We start from the raw sequence: 24,251 nt of genomic DNA, 5'->3' as shown, positions 1-24,251 counted from the left end.
AATGAGTTAATGGGGAACGTTTTTATTGTCACCTAAGGGGTCATAGAATCTCTGCCTGCCCTGTCCTGCAAAGGAAGGAACAACAGAGGACCCCTAGTCCGCCCAAATCAGTCGGTTGCGTCCAACCAACTTCTGCACCGCCCAACCTAGCAGCAGAGAGTGTTAAAATTGAGCAGTCTTATAGGCCATTTACGTTTGAAGGCCAAGTCTCTCTTCGCTGATGCAGGAACTCTGTGCCAATAAAAATTCTGCGTGATACTGGTGCAAGCCAGTCCTTAATATTAGACTATTTTACCTTTTTCGGATAGCTCGTCTTGCAATAGAGATACGTTACTAGTAGGAGTTGGAATGGTCCCATTTCGGGCACCATTACATAAAGTATACAGTTGTGGTCAAAAGTTAACATACACTTGTGAAGAACAATGTCATGGCTCTCTTGAGTTTCCAGTTATTTCTACAACTCTGATTTTTCTCCGATAGAGTGATTGGAACAGATACTTCTTTGACACAAAAAAACATGAAGTTTGGTTCTTTTATGACTGTATTATGGGTTAACAGAAAAAGTGATCAAATCTGCAGGGTCAAAAATATACATACATGGATCTGAAAAAGCGAATCATTGACTCGAACAAGTCAGGAAAGTCACTTGGAGCCATTTCAAAGCAGCTGCAGGTCCCAAGAGCAACAGTGCAAACAGTTGTTTGTAAGGATAAAGTGCATGGCACTGTTTTGTCACTGCCACGATCAGGAAGAAAACGCAAGCTATCACCTGCTGCTGAGAGAAAATTGGTCACGAGGGTGAAGATTCGACCGAGAATCACCAAAAAGCAGATCTGCCAAGAATTAGAAGCTGCTAGAACACAGGTGTCAAGTGTCCACAGTCAAGTGTGTTTTGCATCTCCATGGACTGAGAGGCTGCCGTGCAAGAAGGAAGCCCTTGCTCCAAAAGCGGCTTGTTAAGGCTCGACTGAAGTTTGCTGCTGATCACATGGACAAAGATAAGACCTTCTGGAGGAAAGTTCTGTGGTCAGACGGAAAAAAAAATCGAGCTGTTTGGCCACAGTGCCCAGCAATATGTTTGGAGGAGAAAAGGTGAGGCCTTTAACCCCAAGTACACCATGCCTACCGTCAAGCACGGTGGTGGTAGTATTATGCTGTGGGGTTGTTTTGCTTCCTATGGAACTGGTGCTTTACAGAGAGTAAATGGGATAATGAAGAAAGAGGATTACCTTCAAATTCTCCTAGATAACCTAACATCATCAGCCCGAAGATTGGATCTTGGGCGCAGTTGGGTGTTCCAACAGGACAATGACCCCAAACACACATCAAAAGTGGTAATGGAATGGCCTTCCCAAAGTCCTGATTTAAACCCCATTGAGAACTTGTGGACAATGCTGAAGAAACAAGTCCATGTAAGAAAGCCATCAAATTTAACTGAACTGCACCAATTCTGTCAAGAGGAGTGGTCAAAGATTCAACCAGAAGCTTGTGGATGGCTACCAAAAGCGCCTAATTGAAGTGAAAATGGCCAAGGGACATGTTACCAAATATTAGCGCTGCTTTATGTATATTTTTGACCCAGCAGATTTGATCACTTTTTTCTGTTCACCCATACTAAAGTCATAAAAGAATCAAACTTCATGAATGTTTTTTGTGACAAAGTAGTATCTGTTCCAATCACTCTATCAGAGAAAAATCTGTTGTGGAAATAACTGGAAACTCAAGAGAGCCATGACAATATGTTCTTCACAAGTGTATGTAAACTTTTGACCACAACTGTATTTGAATTGCCCTCTAGTTGTCGGCCTTGTAAAGGTTGCCGTGCAAAAAAGGTTACCTATTGATGGGGTTCAGCTTCATCTAGCAGGAGAAAATTTTCCCATCGTCAAAAGTTAGTTATGTGGATCGTGATAAATTAGTAAGGATTCAGCTTGGTAATCCAAATTCAGATTCGCGTGTGAAAGCTGCCCTGACGAGGCCTGATGGTTCGCCAACCAAATTAGTAAATAATGTGTTAGTTGTGGGGCCACGAAAACGCGTTGACGTTGATGTGTGCGCCCACTCGGCCAAAAGAAGGCCCTGTCATTGCTCTCGGCCCTCCAAAATTTGGGAGTGTTCTTTGGGTCAAGCCCACTATCGCTAGCTGTTACGGCTATTATGTAGGGTATAGGATTGTTTTAAAGGCGGGGGGTGTGACTGTCCTGGCCGTTTAATTATTGTTTTTTGAGACTCAGTCAGCTGATCGTCGCCTCTGCCAGCTGGCTGCTTCCCCTCCCACTGTGACGAAAGCTGATGGACGCCGGACGGACCGCCGCTGATTGGCCACGAAAAAGGGTGCCAAGCTTGAAAAACCAGTCGCTGTCAACTGACAACTGAGGTCGCATTTGAGCCGCGGTCCTCCTCGCCAGCTGTTTGCCCGCCATTCAATCTCGTGTGTGTTTGATCGCTACTTACACTCCCGCTTTTTCGGTGAGATCTTTTGTGTTTATTCATTATTGGAACGTTTTTGTTCACCACTGAAAATAAGAGCACTGAAGTAGTAGAGGTAAGCTGCCATTTCTGTTCAACCTGTTTTGTTTAGAGTAGGAAGTCAGGGGTAGTGGCAGTGTCTTTTTGTTATTTCCTTTTTACGATCAGAGTTTAGTTAGCGGGGTTTAAGTGTAATTCCTTTTTGTTTGTTGTTTTGGCCTGGGCTTACCGTGAAGCCGCGTTTCTTCCGCATTTTGTATATATTGTTCATTGAGAGTTTGATTATTGTGAGTAAACTTGTGTGGCTTGTTTTATGTTACGCCCTTCGCGAGCTGTCCTTGGGACGTAACAGCATCACGTTAGCAAAATGTTCTGTAGAAAATTGCTGCTGCACCAGGGAGAGGCGCGCGAGCCTTTTTGGGTTTTGTTAGGTCTAAACTTACTTGTATCTAGCAAAATAATAAAGACCTAGAGGAGGATGAAGACAAGGATCAGAACGGAGACAGTGATAAGGCTTTTACGCTAACGGCCGTCAGGAGAAAGATTCATGCGGGCCGTGTGGCTCACAACAAGCTTATCTAAACCCCCCCTGAGGAGCGCCAGCCTTTTATTAAGGAGTTGGAGAGCATTCATTGCACATGCGTAAGTTTTGTTTTATCGAGATTGTATCATTTACTGAGAACAGAAACCAGAATGAAACATGGTGACATTTACTGAAAACAGAAACTTTACTCTTTCCATTGTGTAAACACTAAAAAGCATAAGTGAATAGAGACAACAATCATAACACCTAGTTTTAAACACACATAATTGCATTTACTATTGAAAATATTGTGAATATTGTTAATACTGTTATTGTGCAAAAAGCATTAAAGCACATCTCACATTTCCCTCCTGTTGTGGGTTTAAAACTTTTCAGCTTTCATCAGAGTTAGACATTCCCGAGAGTGGGGTTGGTGTCAGACCCGTCAATTATCCATTAGCAGGAGTTATGAAATGCCACGATAGGGGCGAAAAACCTAAGCACTTAGGAAAAAATTCCCCTATTCCCTCCCCATTAGCGCTAGGGACGAGAGCAGCTTCATTGCCATGGCTTCATGGAACACAAAACATTGAAATAATATGGTGAGCAAGTGTATATACAGGCTGGAATTCTTTTGAACGCCATATTTCAGCGATTTATGATCGCCGCGTCGGTGTTATTTATCGAGAGTCCATAGGGTTGCAGAGTCGGGATGGCCAAAATGGGGAAACCGCTTTAGACGACATTGTCCGTATCGTCACTGTCCATATCGCTGTCAATATCCTCTGAGTGATCTTGGGCTACGGACTCGTACTGGACGGTGTGGGCGATGAACATGGCGCTAACCTTTTGGTCCATGTTCGAGAGCACGCGGTTGATGATAAACTTGCAGAGGGGCACACAGCAACAGGAGAGAACGAGAACAACGGCCAGGATGGAGACCACTGCAGTGATGGCAGAGATGATGACGTTCTTCCTGCTGCCAAACTTGTCCTGGAACCACTTTAGGATAGCATTCTCAGGAACTCCTTCGTTATGGTGAAGTTTCTCTTTGAAATCGGTGAACCAGTCCATGAGCTGGGTGATGGAGCCGTTCTTGGCGGTGTGGAGTGGGACCATGGTGCAGCACTCTCCTGTTTGCTTGATGAAGCTGCATAGTCCGCCTTTCTCTGCGAGGAGCATGTCCAGGGCTTCCCTATTCTGGATGGCCGTAAGGGAAAACGCGTGGAGTTGCTCAGAGTACTTAGACAGTACCAAGTTGGTGTAGTTGTAGAGAACCCGGATTTTGTAGTTAAGGTAGTTGATGAGCTCTGTATGCTTGTAGTTTAGCGCTGTCCGGGATGTTGCGGGGTTGGCCAATGGCGTCGAAATAGACTCCGTCGAGAGACGGGAGTTCTTCCAGCACAGATGTGGATCTCTTACTTCGGCGAGTGGACTTTGGTTCTTCATCAGCTGTCATGTTGCTGTGTCTTTGATCGAGCACGATCGTTGTGGACTTTTGGACAGGGGTGACGAGGGCACATCGTCCGATCCATTCCATCAGGAGCTTGGAGTATAGGGTTACTCCTCCACAGAACCACCAGAGGCCGGTCCTGATGACATGCCAATGTTCTGGACTGCTTGGTTTGAAGGTTGCATATCAGAGGGTCAAGGTTTCCCAAGGTCTTGCAGGGTGGTCAGGAGAACCGTGTAGGGGCCGTTCCAGCGTGGGCTTGACCAGTTTTTTCTCTTGATGACTTTAGGTGAGGTCGGGACGTTAGGAATCAGGGTCTGGTGGACTGGCGTCGCTAGGTCCTTCTGGCAACCGGAAGAACTTGCACTGGGATTGATGAATTCATGCAGTGCGTCTGTAGACTTTCACTGCAGTCGGGCTGACGCCAACCATCTCTTAAGGACCGTCCCAGCGTTCACTGTCCCATCTGGCACGCTGCAACACTTTCAGGAAGACCAAGTCTCCGACCCGCACCTTGAGAGTCTGTGGATCGGAACATTCTGGCAGATCATTGTTGTCTCAAACTTGTCTTTGATCAAACTGTTTCTTTACGTGAGCTAGAATTCTGCCAGAACCTTTAATAGGTCCTGGGGTTAAATCTGGCAGTTTAAAAGGTGGCAAGATCTTTCCTTCTGCATCAGTCTGTTATTAAATTGTCCAATTTGTATTTTCCAATAGTCTGGCAGACTGGGGTCTGTACATGCAATCACTGTTTTTTCGTCCTCATGTACGCTATGAAAAATCTTAACTAATCTAGAAAATACATCTATTTTTTCCCCAGGCAATATCTTTTCCCCAACAGTCTATTTAATTCAATATAATACATGTGCAATGTATGAAATAGTTCAGTTGGTTCTAGAAACCTCCCTCTTTTTGGTCTCTCTTAACATTGTTTATGCAAAGTAAACACTGAAATTTTTTTTTTGTGTTTTCCAAGTATGAATTGAAGACATTTTTGTTTTCCAAGTATGAATTGAAGACATTGGGCCACAATTGTCATAGTGTCTATTAACCAATTATTAACCAATTCAGTCCTCCCCCCTGTAGACACTTGACAATCGTGTGGCTCTATTCAGCTGCCCATATGATCAATAATTTTGGTAGAAACCTTTCATCGCCCATTTTTGCTTTCCTGTTGACGATGCTATGTTTTGATAGCCTTTAAATTTCTGCAATTAGTGCCTCAACTGTTTTATCTAGCCCCCCGAGTGGGAGCGTCAAGTGACCAATGGTATCAGACGTCATCATAAGCCTCCACAACGAACTGGGAAGTCTGATCAGTTGCTATTTTGTATCTTCCCAGTAGATTGTGTGGTCAGCTAGGTGCCATGACAACTATACACATTGTTTCTGGATCTTCTTTGGGTTTACTTATCACATTTAAAGTCGTTTTCCCGTTAGCTGGCATGACGCGGATTGTTTTATTAAACGTCTTAAACGTGCAATGTCTTTAACGCACGAATGTTCCGCTCCTGAATCTACAAGAAAAAAATTGGAGTATTTCCCATTAAGATTGTCATTTCTGGCCTTTGTTTAAAATTCATGTCGTTTATGGAGAGGAACAAATCAGCCTCCCCCTCAGGCAAGAACCCCTCCTCAGAGGCCTCATCCTCGGGGGGGGGGGGGTCAACACCGGCATCCCCTTCAGGGAGGGCCTCCTTCGAAACCACTCCTTCAGAGGCGCCAATGTTGCCACACGGCCTTCAGATTCTCCCCCTCGGCCTTCTGTCCCCCTCCTTTTCTTCCTCCATCTCCCACTCACATTCCTTTGCTAAATGTCCTCTTTGATGGCACAAGAGGCACCGTATCTAAGTTTCTCTGTTTACTTAGTTAGCTTCTATAAACTCCACGGTAAACATATTCACAAAATCAACCAAAGGCTAGGTCAATAAATCAATCTTATCTTGGGAGAATTGTAATCATATATCGCAAATTTGAGAACAACGAACCCATCTATCAAAACAGTTTACGTTCCGCAATCAACCCAAAGTTACAGAGTTACAATTCTCCCAGTATAATAATTTCCACTTGGCAAATGCCAATATTTGCTTATGATCAATTTTGTCAGCTCCCATTTTAATCAGTAAATTGAATTTTGCAGCGGCATTAATATATCGCGCAATGTTTCACTCAAACTTACAAAATTGGAATTTTTCTTTGTTTTGGAATTTCTTTAGAGCTGACAAAATGTCTTTTCACCTTCTTTGGGTCACTGTTGAAGATTCATCAACATGTAATCCAAAAATTACGATTCCACGACGCAATTATAATCTATTCAATTGATTGTTTTTAATCAAAATCTAATTCTTTAGGATCAATTTACTTCACAAAATTTTTAACTTTCTCTTTTATTCCACTATGGCTTCTCTGCTATTCTTTAACACTTAAAACCCTACCTCTTATAGCATTCAATTCAAATTTTTTTTATTCCAATCATGTTCAACTGACATCCATATAATTTATAATGGAGGATAATTCAGCAGTCCAGAGGAGAACAAAGAATGTTTTTTCGTGCACTAAAAAACATCCATTTGTATCTTACCCCAGGTTGGTAGAATTATCTGCTTTAATTCAGAAAAATGTACTTTAACAATATCTATTCTTGAATGAAGAACATTTCTAACAATCTGATTTTCTTTTTATCAAACATACTAGCTCTTTGCTTAAAATAAATCTGTTAAGTTTATTTTCAAACAGCTATTTATCAACAGTTGATCTTTTCCTTTTTCAAAACATTAACTATTTTCTTTCTCTTTTAGCCATTCTCTTATTTTCTTTTAAGAGCTTTCTATAAGTTTCAGTTTAGCTCAATAGTCTATTTTTTATCTTTAATGAGATTCCATTTCAAAATTCATATCCCAAATAGTACAAGGGAAAGGCTGGAATATTCCCAGCTGCAATCACAACCTTCCCTTATAATTAATTTGGGCAAAAACCCAGCGGATGCCGTCGAGGACCCCATGTTGCAAATAGGGGCCACCGAAGGGCCGCACTCCTCATGTTGAAAAACTTCTAGGTTTTTCCGATTTTGCACAAAAAACTGTCAGCTATTTACGCAATAAACGGTCAGCTATTTACAAACAATTCCCTCGCTTATCGACGCTCGTCTCACACACCCAAAACTTTCCAAGCCCGACTGTCACAGCTCCTCTTTTCCACTTCAGCTGCCCTACATGCAACATACTCAAACCTTCAACATCACAATTCACCAATTATCACTATGAACATGAAAAATCATGAAAGAAAGAGTGAGACACAACGCAGCCTCATAATCAGTCACATGACAACAACCATAGTTATCCACAATGACTTATCATACAAGACAGTACAATTTCAAATACAAATCGAAGTCACCGTACATTCAACTAATGGCTCACACCAGACCAAAAATAAAAGCATACAAACAATTTGAGCTCAATGACAAACTGTCAACACAGATACACAGAAATTCCTATTCACAACCGAATTCACCTTTCGTTTTTCCCGTTTCATCATTTTCCGGTCTATCTTCTATTGTTTTAGCGACGTTTTGACCCATTTTCGCAAGTTTCGTTGTTTCAATGACCTCTATTTCACGTAATTTCGATTTTATTTGCCGTGCACGGGCTTGTATAACTTATTTTATGTCGGCATGTTATTTGTACGCTTCCGTCTATTTATGGCTTATAATTTGTGTGATTTTAGTCTTCCTCGCTTCTGCTCCTACTTTATCACTCCTTTAAAGTCCGTTGGGTCCCAGACCCGTTTCTCTAAGATATTTCGTAACGCAAAATACCGTTCTACGTGTTAATATTCCGTAACGCAGAATATTATTTTTCCCGAAACGCCTCGTGACGCAAGACGCATGCACGTTATTTCTATGTACGTGTTAATATTCCGTAACGCAGAATATTATTTTTCCCGAAACGCCTCGTAACACAAGACGCACGCACGTTATTTCTATGTGCAGTTCCCTGAACTAAATTTGTAAGTCCCTGACATTACACAAATGCACATCAATATCTCTACGGACTCAAAAAGCTTTAAATTCTGTCCTACCTTGGATCATCCTCCCCTGGTTCGTGTGGGACCTGTCACCGGTAATCCGGGTCGTCGCAGGAACAAAGGCGCAGCCGTCCGGTCACGAGAAGAAGGTCGTAAATATCCCGGCGGCGTCCATTGGCCCCGCGGCGGCCCGGAAGCACGCGGAATTTTAGGTCCCGGGTTTCGGCACCAAAGAAAAATGTTAGGTCTAAACTTACTTGTATCGAGCAAAATAATAAAGACCTAGAGGAGGACGAAGACAAGGATCAGAACGGAGACAGTGATAAGGCTTTTACGCTAACGGCCGTCAGGAGAAAGATTGATGCGGGCCGTGTGGCTCACAACAAGCTTATCTAAACCCCCCCCCTGAGGAGCGCCAGCCTTTTATTAAGGAGTTGGAGAGCATTCATTGCACATGCGTAAGTTTTGTTTTATCGAGATTGTATCATTTACTGAGAACAGAAACCAGAATGAAACATGGTGACATTTACTGAAAACAGAAACTTTACTCTTTCCATTGTGTAAACACTAAAAAGCATAAGTGAATAGAGACAACAATCATAACACCTAGTTTTAAACACACATAATTGCATTTACTATTGAAAATATTGTGAATATTGTTAATACTGTTATTGTGCAAGGTTTCAAAAAGGTTCCCATTGGCCAAAACAAGCCCTACTACTGTGGGACCATTGGACTTACGAGGGAGTAAACATCGTATTTTGTATTATGTCAAATACTAGATTCATGTGACACGTTTTAATATGGAGGTGGCTTGCATTTTGTAGCTGATTTTCCACCGAGAATGCCACTCGGTCAGCGAGCTGCCGCACCCCCCCCCCCCTATACTCAGCTTATTGCCCTCTTCGTGTGCCCGGTGTTATGTCAAATTTTCAACCTCATCAGAAATTGCCACTTCGTTAAAAATGACCACGAATACAGCGATTACGATTTAAACTACAAACTTTAAATAAAGGACTATTTACTTACGTTTGATCATGGACTGACATGTAGAAAAGTTCTCCTCAGACACATCCTGCCATGTTAGCTGCACAACAACTGCACGCCCCTCTCGTATAACTCACTGTTTACGTCTTCGCCGCATGGTAAAGCATTATTTTACGCCATACTCATGTTGATCATGTGGCAGCTACGCGGTCCTTCAACGTCAGCCGGTTTGTCCGGCGGTCATTTTCCAGCTGCTTCCCCGCAAACACTCCATCTGACCACAGCAGGGGAACGACGAGCTATAACTTGCTTGCCGCCGGGCGGGTTACCGATTGGCAAAGACAATCGACAACCCCTCCGCAGTGTCGGCTAGCTGTCACACCTCTTTGTTTACATTCTCCAAAGCGAAGGAAATGACAAAAGCCGAACTAACTACGGTGGCATAAAATATCGATCGGGAGGTGCGACAGTAAAGGTGAAGTCGACAATTTTAAACATTATGGAGTAATTTTTCAATGTCTTTTTAATTTTTAATACTTCATATTCCATTTAGCACAAGACTTATTTGTCATGACCATACCATTTAATTAGCAAATGGGGGGGAAAAAATACTTGGATAAAAAATCTCTACTCCAATATTTTTACAGGATAGAGTGGAACAATGACACTTTGCTGCTCTCTTCCTCACATTTTTCTCGTTCTGGGTAATTCCCCCTCAATGGGCTGAATTCTAAATCAGATGAAACCATGACCCTGCCGACATCATCCTCCTGTTGGGGACGTTAGAGTTCTACAATGGTTGGCGTGGCTAAACGTCAGATTAAAAGACTCATTTCTCGTCATCTGCGCTTTGCCAAATTTTTGTATATAGTCGATCGTCTCAAAATATGATTCTAATTCACATAATATTGCTATTTAAGACTTTTTATCCTGTCGTCTGTAATTTAAAACCTACCTCGCTGTTACATGCCATTTTGTGGGGGAGAACACCAGGCTGAACTTTGTGCTGTTGGGGGTACAGGTTTTCCCCAGTTACACATGGCTGAGAATATTGCTCATGTGAAAGCCTCTCTGATGGATGAATAGGGAATAACAGAAAAGGTGACATGTATGGTCACTGATGGTGCTCCAAATATGGTGGCCTATGTAAAACAGCTAAAGCGTCACCACCATATTTGCATTGCACACACATTCAATTTAATGGTGAAGAAGGCACTTGACAAGGGTCCTGTGCCCGCTAGCATGCGGGCCAAAGCCAGAAAACTGGATTCTTTACAAGCAGCACCACTGCGAAGGTATTGTCATTGCATTGATTACAATATCAGGTAACACTTGTAGTTTTGTGTTCCTGCTGCAGTGATGTAGTGGCGTCCATATCTATTTTGAAAGGAGAAGCTTTCACAAGTGCAGCTTCATCTGGGCATACCCCAAATTAAGCTCATCCAAGAAGTGGAGATCAGATGGAACGGCTCATAAAGTATTTGGTGTCAGAGTGTTGGTGGAGCTTTGGTTTTAGCTGGGCTAAAACATAATGTGGCAATGATCACCACAGAAGAGATTGGCATCATCAAAGGGTGTCTTTCATTGCAGTTTCCCCTTCTATGAGGCTACTGTGGAGCTGTCGGCTGAGGAAAATGTGTCTCCCTCTGAAGTTATCCCTCTGTTAAAAAAATGGTAGAACGGAGTCTGCAGGAGGAAATGGCTAACCCAGCACCTTTAGCAGCTTTGGAAATGAGGAACCACCTTATAAGGCAAAAAAGGGAGAAGCTACACAGTTTGCAATCGATGAGCATCATGTCACTGGCTACACTCCTGGACCCCCGTTTTAAAATGGGATTTTTCAGTCAGACAAAAGCTGCAGAAGCTATAAAAAGACAATCGTCGCACACTCTGAAGTTAAAGTGCACAGCCAAGCAGAGACGAGAATCCCGAAGGCTTCTATATCTCATGATGTCCCTGGAGATAATCAACGGAAGACGTCTGGAGGAGAAGGTGGGGACACGGGAAGGTCAGAGGTGAGACCGACGAAGGGGAGGCGACCTTACCAACGACGGAGGACGTCCTCGACGCACTTTTGTGGGAGTTGGACCACATACTGCGGAAGTCGCCGGAGCAGGTAGAACCGATCGACTTGCAACCGCTATGACTGTCTTCGCCAATGGTAACGGAACTAATGGCGCCTACGGGAATGGGGGTCATACAGACCACGGTGCCGAGGGCGGACCTGCGCCAAAAAAACGATCCAATGGGAGGATGCAATGACCGAAGCGATCCAGCCAAAGCCACAAAGAGGGAACCAAAGGGGTGTCACTCTGAAACTGCATGAAACACAGCCGTTCACACAGCACAAGCACGGGGGCAACAAATACGATAACTGGTATTTGCAAGTGGATAAACAGATTGTGGTAATGGGGGACTCCAATGTATCTAGACTCCCCCTAGTGAGAGAACAGTATTCAAATGGACGCGTACCCGGGGGTGAAATTCGGTCACATCAGACATTTTGGAAAACAAAACCAGAATCATAACACGTCGGTATAAATGACAGGGACCAAACGAACCCCGACGCGCTCAGAAGGGACATTTTGTCCCTCGTCGAGGTAGCCAAGAGGGTCTTCCCGCAGGGGAGAATAGATATTCCCAAATTGAACTGGTTGCGCCACATGACTAATTTTACGAGGGCCAAGATCAAGCAGATCAACTTTTATAATGGGGGAGACGGGCTTAGCGCTCCCAAAGTTATCGACAATGTTTTCGAGACTTTGGGGGTTGGCATTCATTGGACGCCGGGTACAATTAAATTAATATGGAAGGCATAGTATGAGGAATTCTTGGGCAGGGACCGAGGTTGAATGCACATCGATTAAAAACACGTATAGTACCGGGATCACGGGGTAGTTACTGATTATGTGAGTGAAATACTTGCCTGTTGATCTTAAGTGAAAGAAAGTAATACCTATAGGCCTACTCATATCTCTGTACTTCCTCAAAAGGTTCACTTTTCCCATTAGTTTGGTATGTTGTTTTACGGTGAACAAAGGATACCCAACAATGGTCAGGAGCGGTTTCACCATTTGCTGTCGATATAGAATGTAAAGGAAGAAATGTGAAATGTTCAGAAACTGAAGACTGTTTATTTGAATAAAGGTTCTTTGGGTAGTATTGACACGTGTTTACTTTCAAGTTGTGATCGTTAATCGAAAAAACTCATGGGACAGTTTTGGTATTATGTTTGCTGTAAAAATTTAAGTTGTACTGTATGTTAAGAACACCCCGACCGAGATCACCATCTATTAAAAATGGTTTCAATGCGTCAAAATGAACATAAATGGGAAACGCCATGCGTGGGGAAACAGAAAGCCTTGAGATCATAATACGATAAAAAAGTACAATTTCCATAATGCTTGCAGGAAGAGCGTGTCGGGGATCGGCGTTGACAATGAGGAAGACTGGGTGGACAGAAGGAGTAGACGTACCAAGGGAAGGGCGCGATTTACTTTTTAATGTATTTAAGTGAATAGAAATAAAGTTGGGAAACTGTCGCGTTGGCAATCTTACAACATTATGTATAACATGCAATATGAAACAAATATAAAACAATTTTTCCAAATATAAATTTATTGGTAATATTGTCATATAACCTGGTGCAATCAAAGAACAATATCTTCAGCTACATCATGTTTACTAAAATTTGACTTGTTAAAAGTGTATGTGCCACTTTTGGCAATTTCTATCATGTCTTTTGATGGCTGCACTTCAGCTCGCAATTCAGTTTGACTTGAAGCTAGTTTGTTAGTGTGTCCAATTATAAATTAAAAAGGTCAATTGATAAAATTAACTTACCGATGAAATCTTTGAGTCAGGGAACATTTCTTTTGCTAATTCTGAGACGTGATCAGCAGTAGTTGCAGGCAAATTGGCAGAATAAAATCTCCACTTTCGTCACTTTTCATTCTGCAGACAATACGCCGATCGCCCGAGAAAGACTCTCCCTTGTGCATTTATGGCAAACGAGAGCGGGGGCCGCCGCTGAAAGGCAGCCTGCACTTCCCGTCGGGCGTAGCGCCAAACGAAGAGACACACCAGTGGGAGAGGATGACGAAGCCTGATTTACAGATGTCCGAACATCTCTTAATGGTAACAAACGGGGTTACGCCGACCACGAGAAGTTGTAGAGAAGGTGGCGGGAGACGAACGAAGGCGTGAAGTGTCAGAGCAAAACAATGATACACACAAACATTCAAACTCTTTTAGGAGGTAAGCACCGAAAGGGTCCGAATGTTGACATGACTTTTGATATTACTAAGAATTGCATTGGAAAGTAGAACAAGCGTGCGGTAGGGAAGGAAGGTGGAAAAAATGACAATACAAGGGGGTAACAAACATGGCGCCGGGCCAGACAACTAGGCCAAGTACAATTCACGCGAGGAGCACATTTCATTAAGCTTGCAATGGTGTACCGCAAGCAACACGTCATTAATATTCATGACGTTCGCAATTGAGGCTAGGTGGGTCAACCTCCCGTTTGTCCCCAATAGGAAAGCATGGAAATAGTGTACGAAAGATGTTTACTGAGCTAAACCTACAAATTCTGTCAGAAAATGATGTCCCTGGTGCCAAACTCACTGGTAAAGACACAAAGAACATACAAATGTTCACTTAAAGAGATGGCTTGAGTGTCGAGGGCTAAAAAAGAGCAGACCTGATCCGGGAGGTAGTTTTTTTTTTTTTTTTTTAAATCGATACTTTTTTCTTGTGTGCATTGCCTTACGCTACTGACAATGACATTCCTCCTTTTTCAACAATCTATCCTTTACCACCATATGCCCTTTCTTTCTTATATATTATATCCTTTGGTTATCTCTGACCTTTCTTGGGGGTAATTTACATTGCTATTTTTGTGTAGCGATCGCAAATGCTACTCAATAACAGCCAACGAACACTTAAGTTTTTCCATTAATAGCAAATCTTAATTCTATAGTTTGTTTACATTTCCCCTTTACTAAAAAGTTTTTTTTTTTAGAACAGAAAAGGTAACAACTGTGGCAGTCAGATACTATTTTAATTTTTTTCAGGTCATTCATTGTCCGACAGGGGGCAGGGTAGAGTATACTTGGTCTCCATCATTGATGCCTACGGAGAACGATTTTTTTTTTCGGTTGTGTTTTTATGTTCATTTTTTGTTCCAGGATGTGTTTCACGTGATTAAATTTGGCGCCTGGATAAACGTCTACCTGAACATTTGATCTTTTGTAATTTTTCCATGGTGTAGCTGATGTAATTTTTTGAAATTCTATATTTGAATCCAGTATATACACAGTAAAGGTTCTTTAAAATGCTGTTCAGTAATTTTATAACTGGGACTAATACCATCAAAATCCAGTGATTCCCAACGTTCACTTGGCAGATCCATGTCTGACAGTCGGGCCATGTCATCTACAAAAAAAAAAAAAAAAAAAACACGCACCATTGAGCCTGTTATGTTGTTTTGTGATTGAAGTTTGCTTTCTGCTAGTGATGTTACGCTCGAAGCAGACGCTCGAGACAAGTGTCGAGCGCTCGCGGCAGAAGAATCACGAAACAGTCGTCCCTATGTCTCGCTGGATCCGGTGGAACAGCTTGTGACGTCACGCTCGAAGCAGACGCCTGTCAAGTGTCGAGCGCTCGCGGCAACAAGTATTCCAATACGTTGTACTGATGTCTCGCTTCATTCAGTGGAAAAACACCTGGCCGCGGAAGCAAAGCGTTGTGATGTCACACGTGTGTCGGCCGTGACCGTGGACGTGTCACTCAGGTAGCGAGGGGTCGCGTCAGTCAATTTGGTTCAGTCAAACTCACAATGCTTATAAAAGGGGGATATATCCTTCAAAATGTTGTGGGTTGTGAGGAGAGCTTTTGTGCGCATTACGTCATATTGAGAACAAGGGAGAGTAAAGTGAAATTAGATCAGATTACACATTAGATTAATTTGCAAATGCACATAGTATAGGCATTCATTGACACACTATACACTGATTTATATAATACGCACACACACACACACACACACAAAGTTACTTTTTGTGTCTGTCAGTTAGTCAGTTTTTGTGTTTGTTTTTGTGTCCAGGGCCGGCGCTAGCTATTTTGGTGCCCTAGGCATAAATGCTTTGTGGTGCCCCCCACCACCACCAATACAAGACAAAACATTCAGGGATTATACGGTGAAATATTGTTTTGAACCATGGTACAAACATTTTCTAAATTATTGTATTATGCAGGCCCATATTTAAAACACAGATACATGAAAACTTTAAAATTATACCTTTATAGATATGGACTGATAGGGCACTATATAAACATTCTGGACAAAATGTGGAAACAATGAATATGAAAGGGGAAATCTACATAAATTTAAGATTGTTTTTTTTTTTTCCTAATTAGTTTCACCAGTAGATGTCGCTCTTGGCCTCTGAACCTCTCGAAAATGACTACGGTTTCTTACTAAAGGAAAAATTTCGGTATCAACATAGTCGTTGCATTAAACCACTACCGGTATGTCTCGTAACATTCCATTTAATTTTCATTGTGCAATGAATTTGCAAGTCACATCATTTCCACCACAGTGTTTGAGTGTTTTTTTTTTTGGGTTGTGCACACTAATAAACCGATCATAACCCGATTTCTCGAGTTACCAGATTATTCAAGTGGTCATGTAAAGAGCATGATCTGCTATCCTTTATCTGATAAACACCGCTATTTTACATCTCTGAGCATGTGTACAAATGGAAAAACGGATGTCGCTAGATAGGCCTTAGGGACGCCAAACTGATTCGCTTTCAGCCTATGGGCCTACTCTGCAGTTAGCGAACTTGTGTAACGCAATCGCCACACTCGCATTTGAAGAGGTTCAGTGGGACAACTTCAAGCAAGCATGGGTTTTTGGTAGACATGGAGGAAGGCCTATGCTGAGACCAAGAGTTTTACGTCATGTACTTGGAAAGAAATCGAACTATTGACTTAACATGTAAACCAGGTTTTTCCTGATTATCACATCACTGAAGTGCACGTAAATGCGTCAAATCTCATTATTGTCGTTACCTGGTTATTCCAAGTTATCAGATTATTGTAGTCGTGTAAACGTAGCTGATAATAAATAAACAATTGTTTAAAAAAAAAAACAACAACAACAACAACATTCTTACCTGCAAGTGATGCGCGGGCATCATCTCGCTCCTTTTTCCTCTTTCCCCTAATGGAGCAAACCACTAGGGAATTGGGGGGGGGGGGGGGGGGGGCACCAAAGATAGACTGACGAGAGGGCCGTTGCCTGGCACGGCCAGACTATTCTCCCTGTATTTTTCAAACACTGAGACACGAGTCATTGACAGTCTGTCTCGCGCTAGCCATGTTGAATAAACTCCGCTCTCCTCTTATGTTTCCTTTTGCGCGCAAGTCCCTCATCCTGCCCTCATCGTTTTACTAACGTCACGTCTGCCCGTCGCTGATTGGTCCACTCCGCTGTCTGTTTGCTGTGGCTTGCTCCGCCCTGGAAATTGTATCTGCTGAATGGTGGCCAGACTCAATAGCTGGAGCAGCGGTGGGTGAGTCTGGTGTACCAGGCAAAGAGGGCCGCACAGGATATTCTTTTTGTGTGTAAATAATGAGCCTATGTCACATATTTGTATTACTTGCATTTATCAGTTATAAGTTTTATTTTAAATACTATATATTGTTATTATTACAATTACTATTTTTTAGGGTTTTTTACAAACTTTTTTTTTTTTTTTTTGTGCCCTTTCAGGCAGAGTTGGTGCCCTGCCCGCAGTGCGTGTTATGCGTATGTGGAGCGCCGTGTCTGTCAGTTTTTGTGTTTGTCTATCTGCCAGTTTGTATATTTGTTCGTGCCATGTGAAAGAATATTCTCAAAAGCTGGAGAGGTCATTAGCAAAAAGAGGAACCGGCTGAAACCAAATACTGCTGAGATGATTTTGTTTTTAAATAAAAATGTGTGAAACACCCAAATCCCCATCCCAGTATCACTAGCATTCTATACACCTACCATCAAGAGTTCCCTATTCCACAAGCATTTCCGTTTTTCATTTAAAAGTAACAAAACAGCTTTTTTTTGTTTTTGTTATTATTATTAATTAATCTGGGGGAAGAATAAAGAATACATTTCATGCTAGGGGTCGCACCCACTACTGCTTGCACACTAGGCAAATTATGTAACCACCATACGACCCACATATTTAGTTGCTCAGATGACACTTGGTTATATGAAAGTTCAATATATTTTTGTTCAACAGATGTCATCAAACTGAATTGTGTCAAATGCCTCGTAGCACTGAACCATTTCAACACATTTGCTTCAGTGATACAGAAAGCAGTGGTGAAGCAGTGTCGTGACTCACCACATTGATTCGTGGCAAACGCTTCATAACACTGAACCATTACAACACATTTGCTTCAGTGATACAGAAAGCAGTGGTGAAGCAGTGTCATGACTCACCACACTGATTCATGGCAGGTGCTTCATAACACTGAACCATTTTGACACATTGCTTGATATTAATTCACTGCTTCAGAAAGCTTCGGTTTCTCCATCACTACTTTCTGCCACTGGTTTATTATTGTTCCCTTTTCGTCATTTTTCCTTTAGGTCGGCACAGAGGTAGGGACTTTAGGTATACACCTGCAGGTATACTGTCACGACATGGAAGCGTGGTGGTTCCAATAGCAGGGAAAGGAAAAGGTGGTAAGGCAGGGTGGTGATGAACTAAAAAATGTTTTAATTTTAGTGTCAAAACTAGTGATGTGCCCTACTGTGCCGAGGCTCCGATGCGTGTGCCGAGCAAACCGGAAAAAAAATCTGCAAAGCGCGCATTGAGGCATGTGTTGATTACGCTTGTGGCCACGCCCGAAGCCTCGGAAGGCACGTTGCTACGTCCGAAGCCTCACGAGACGGGCTTCCTACGTCATCACCAACACATAGTTTCGCCGGTGATTCGAAATGAAACGGCGCACCGAGACGACAATGAGCTGACAGGTGACACTGACACACCCAGCTCGCATCTTCAAACCTAAATTCAATCGGATTCGTTTTGCAATGGACGCACTGTCCAACATCGAAAAAGAAGAGAACATCCCCTGCCTGGGCTTATTTTGAGCAGTTCCCTCCTAAAAAGGTACAAATTATAATAACCAGTGTGAATATATATTGTAAATTATTGTGACAACACAGTATATCCCTCGTTTTAATGTATTTCTTCTACTAGCTGATTTTTCAAAAGCTGAAGTGCAAACTTTGTTCTAAAGAACTTGGGTACCAAGAGAACACTTCATCTATATGTTGAGGCACTGTACCCCGGCCTCATCCGTCCCTTGCGAACGACTATTTTCAAAAGCAGGAGAAATCCTATCTAAAAAAATGAAACCGTTTTAAAGCCAAAAACTTTGGAAATTAGGAACGCTTTCCTCAAAAAAAATGAATGAAATGTGTGTCTTGTTCCTTTTTTAAATGTCAATGTCTAAAATAAAGCAATCATTCTTTCAAGTAGAGCCTACAGTAGATCTTGAGCTCGGGTCGGGCCCAAAATGTCACTCATTTACGTTCGGGTCGGACTTTTAAAAAGTATTTTAGTTTATTTTTGTATATGCTGCTGTTCCTCTCCTTGTCAGAGAGGTGCGTCCATGAGAGCACAATATCCCACACAGAAATATATTTAACAAACCTATCCAGCGTTATTTCGTTGTGTACATGCATTTATTATGATGATAAAAATATGTAGACTATTTAAACATTAAGAAAAATTGCGTTCTTTTCTGCCAACTTGATTAAAATAAATGTCTGTTGCTGCATTGTGCCAAGGAAATGACGCATGAACTATCCACCTGATAGAACAGACACACAAATATGAAAGATATAAATGTTTATTTAATATGCATTTTACAGTCTTGTTCAACTGGGAGAATTTGTTACAAAAGACAGGCTTTAATTTGTTATCATTATGCACACAGGTGTTGTCACAAATGTGATCACACAAAATGCAACCATTTTCCAAGCAGTGCTCTGTCCAGGTCTGACTGACGCATTGCATCCCTGCATTTCCTCCTTCTGGGTCCTCACAAAAAATAAAATTTCGGCTTTTTTTCGGGCTCGGGGATACAAATAGAAAAATACAATTTCGGTTTTTTTTTTGGGGCTCAGACCTGAAAGTTAAGTTAATTGCTCGGGCCGGGTCGGGCTGGATTTCTTAGGCCCAATCTAGGCTCTACTTTCAAGTAACACACACACATTCATTCACATAACAACTCCCTGCCCTTTTGACCCCATCAAATCCATGGTATCATTTTAATCACTCTGTCATGATATTTATTTTCCACATGAAGGCGCCATAGAGCAAATGAAGCCTCATGATGCTTCCGCCCAGGAGCGAACCAGTTTGATGGAAAGCCTCATTGCTTCATGATGCTTCAGTTTGCCATCACTGGTCAAAACCCAAACAAAAGTCCAAAAAAGGCAAAGTACAATCAAACTCAAGAGATGAACAAAAAGATGGGGTCAAAATTTAGCTTATTTGGAGCTTTGAACATGAGGGCTTGAGACACCAGTTCGACAATGACACAACAAAGACAGAGCACACGGGCTACTTAAATACAGACATGGGGTAACGAGACAATGGGACACAGGTGGTTGATACGAGGAAGCTGATTGGTGGCTACAAAAGGGGCAGTCCACAACAGGTGAAATCAATGGATAATCACATGGACAAGAAACAATAGGGCTTAAAAACACTTAACTCAAGGCTTGACATTATACATTGTGTTTCCCACCTCACGTAGGTGACACTCTGTATTAGTTCACTAGTTCACTCCTTGTGTTCCAGCTTCCTGAGATGGGGTTCTGCTGATATGTATGCTATGCCCCCATGATTACCTGATTTATGTTGAGCAATGGAGTTCTCCCTGACAGACATTTTAATGTTATCAACCTTTTTACATTTATCTGTTACTCTTTCCATACGTTGTCTGTGGTTTCTCATCAAGCTATGGATAGCTCCCGCGACTCCCTCCTTTTATATATTGGGGGGAAGAGCGCCTTGATTGCAATTAGCTTACAGATCAAAACCCAAAACCAAAATTATTTCTCCATTTTTATGGCTTGGTAGCCCCCTCATATTAATAAAACAGTACTTCGGTTGCGTAAGAACAGAATAGAATACCCCTATATTATCATTATACAGTTGTACAATAAAATTGTGGAGCATCTCCCTTTACAGTGCAGGACAAGTAAAAATCTGAAAAGTGACTGCCAAGTATAAAATCTAAAGGAATAAAATGTGTATGAGGTAGTCCTATGTTCAGGCATTGCAAATAATCAAAGTGAAGTAGCAGCAGTTTGACAGTAAAGGCATTGAATATTCATTCATTTTCCATGCCGCTTTTTCTCACGAGGGTTGCACATAGAATGTGTGTGAATAGAAGTGAAGTAGCAGTTTGACAGTAAAGGCATTGAATATTGCATGTAAATGCATATGGAAATTGGGTGATGTGGTTTTATATATGGCAGTTCAGGGTGGAGATAGCTTTAACAAAGAAACTGTTCCTCTGTCTGTTTGTTCTTGCTTTTAAACACCCATCTCCAAGAGGGGAACAGTTCAAACAGCTGAGCCAGAATCAGGGAAGCCTGGCTCGTCCGAATTTTGTTGTAAACTACAGGGCGTGTAATATTGATAACGTCAATAACTGGCTATAAAAACTAAACTAAGGTCTGGTGGGTCCCTCAGTTCTTGAGCCAATAGGGGGGAAAAAATCGCATTTCCTCCATCCAACTTCAACCACACCTTTACGATTTGGCACAATAGAGGTCTGACCTACAGTATATTGGAGAGCTGTACAATGATGGCCGCTTTATTAACTTTGAGGAAGGTTGAATCTCTTCACTAGGTCCTCAATCTCACTTTTGCAAGTGCCCATTTCCATCTATTTAAAAACCGTAGCTCCATAAGCTATTTATTAAAAGATATTTGAATAAATGAAAACAAAGACCCCTTTTCTATACGTATGTTTTTATGTAAAGACTGTGAAAGATATAAAGTGTTAAAATAAAACTATAAATATGAGAAACTTGTGAATCTCAGGTGGGAAAATATGACATGTATGTGTCAGTTCCTTTTGGCAACTGTTAAAGAAATATGGTTATTGGCTGTCTTTGAAGTCTGAATCGCGTGTAGGTGTGAGATCCTATGTTTTCGGAAGTCTGAAGATCAGACGCCGGCCATCTGTTAGTCTTGTGATGTTTGGGGTTTCCCACGAGGCGAGGGGGTTCAGGAGGAAGCGGGTGGGGGTTTCACGGGGAGGCGCGATGTCAGTGGGCAGTAGGGGGTCTGGCATGCAGGTGTTACGAGGGGGGTCTTTGATGAAAAGAATTGGTGAGATGTGTCCAGACAGTCTCCCACTGGAGCATGTGGTCCGCGAGGGGGTGGGATCGGCGAATAGGTTAGTTTAGTCGAGCATTGCTAGAGTCATTTTCGTTAGCCTACCCTAGCAGTGCAGTGCGCAGCGACTGACCAAATTTCCAGGCTTTGACGGTTTTGTTGAGCTAAAAAAAAGTTTTACGTCTCTTTTCAACGCGAGAAGAGGACCAGCCATGATCAATGCTGTTTATACTACAGCTATCCTAATGCTGCTCCAGGTGAGTTTAATCCATCTTCACAAGAGGTTTTGATAGCTAGCATGCTCTGTGTATTTTTTTTTAACAACTTCATCATACTTTAATTTATTTTACAAGAGTTTTCTGATCGTTAGCATACTCTACATATTTAAAACAAGCCAAGTAAGAATTAAATAGCGACCTACCATTAATGTTGCTGATTTGGAGACAGTCTTTTTTAAGATGCATCTTCCTTGCGTTGCCGTGGGATACTGTGGCGACACGTTTCAATACACATCGCGAATCTCCGCCCCCATTTTTGAGCCGGCCTATACAGCGTCGCGGTGTAAGCTCTGTGTAGAGACGCCGGCCTCGAGCGATACATAGAGCGCGAGCGCCATCTAGAGGCCTTCTACTTTTTTTTAAAAAGGAGGGGTTTGCTTATTCATATTTTTAAAACAATGCATTCTCAAACCTCGGTGAAAGTATTTCGAGGCCATCGGTGCTTCGGCCTTTCGCCTGCACCCCAAACGTTGATCGCTAAAAAGAAAATGGCTGAAAAGAGTATGATGTATTTTACTTTAATTGAAAATGAAAAATATAAGTGATGCGTTGTCATGACGAGTTTTTTTTTTTCCCCCGCAGTAATCATTACGTCTCCTAACACGCCACAGAACGCAGGTAAGCGGTCTTTTAAATTATCTTTTACACCATGCGGAAATAACGTTCTCCAAGATGAAAAAAGTGCTTCAACGTGCGCTCTTTTCAACAGATGCTGACACATTTGATATCTCAGCCGCAGGTGTGTGTTATATTTATCGCTATTTTGTATTTTAAAAGCAAACTGAGAAACCATGTCTTTTTTTTTCACAGCAAATCTCGTAAGACATGTCGAGGAGTATTATGCCGCATGTGATGAGGCCGCAGCGTCAGAGAACGAGCGTATGCGCGACAGCCCGATAGCCAGTACGTCATATGCTAACACGGTCAACAGCGCCCACAACGTGCAACCCAGTCCAGAGGTGATCGCAAGACCATATTTCCCCATATCATCATCATCCGACGAAGAGGAGGATAGACGACGATGGTTCCCTGAATGGGCAGATCCCAATTATTGGGCGACTCCGGAATCAGCGTTTGAATGCGGTCAACGGTTGATGACGCCAACACCGCCAGCCTCTCTGATAGAACTGTGTACGCCAGGGACCTATCTTTCTCCGCGTGAGTATGCGGTTTGTTTCATCGAAAATCAAAAGCTTAAGCGGAAAATATACAAAATGTTGCACTTTTTATTTTTATTTATTTATTAAAACACAGATGGTGCGGTAGACCAACGCTCAGGTTATGGGGTTATCACGCTTCCACAGACATCACGGCTTTTTTTTTTTTTTTTTTTACTTAGCGGTTTAGTAAAACCTTTTTCAAGCGGAAACATTGGGGGGTTTAAACTCCCGCCGACATCTTGTTTTTTCCGCATGCATCACATCATAACGTGTGCGGTCATTGTTTTTCTACAACATGCAAACGTTTCTTAAGGGGGAAAAGTCTGAGTACAGCCATTTTGTTTTTTCCACCCCATAACTTTTCATGAAATATACTCTATTTTGTTTTTGCAACAACATAGACTGCCATTTTGTCTCGTCAACACCTTTAATTGAGGTTTTGACAGATGGTATGCGTTATCTCATGATTTTCAAAAATGTATTGATTGTGGGTTGAACGCTAAACCACATCTAATTTCTTTTTATAGACGCCGAGCGGGGGTCTGACAACCGTGAGCATAAGTCCGGATTTTCTGTGCAATACTAAGTTTCTATTTAAATTGATTTTACCGACCGGCTCACACAGTTGCGTTTGCCTACTATTCCAGACGGAGGCAGTCCTATAAGACGCACGATTCAGCTGCAGATCTCCGCACCCTACGAGGACCGGCTGAGACCCAGCACAGCTTCTAGACAACGTCAAGGAGGTCATCCATCCTGAGAATCGGCGTCTGCACGTCGCCGTGTGGGGGTGCCTACCCCGCCGCCGACACCTGCGCGAGATCGTGAAGATTTGCCTTCTCCCCCGAGCACCTCAGGGGTACAACATGAAGAGCGTCCTGCATCCACTTCGAGAATGATCACCCCAGCAGTATCGATTACGATTGGTGATGTTGTGGTATC

This window comes from Corythoichthys intestinalis, chromosome 11 (assembly GCF_030265065.1).
Source record: "Corythoichthys intestinalis isolate RoL2023-P3 chromosome 11, ASM3026506v1, whole genome shotgun sequence".
Classification (NCBI taxonomy): domain Eukaryota; kingdom Metazoa; phylum Chordata; class Actinopteri; order Syngnathiformes; family Syngnathidae; genus Corythoichthys; species Corythoichthys intestinalis.
The sequence above is the reverse complement of the archived record's forward strand: the minus strand, read 5'-3'. Positions refer to the sequence as shown.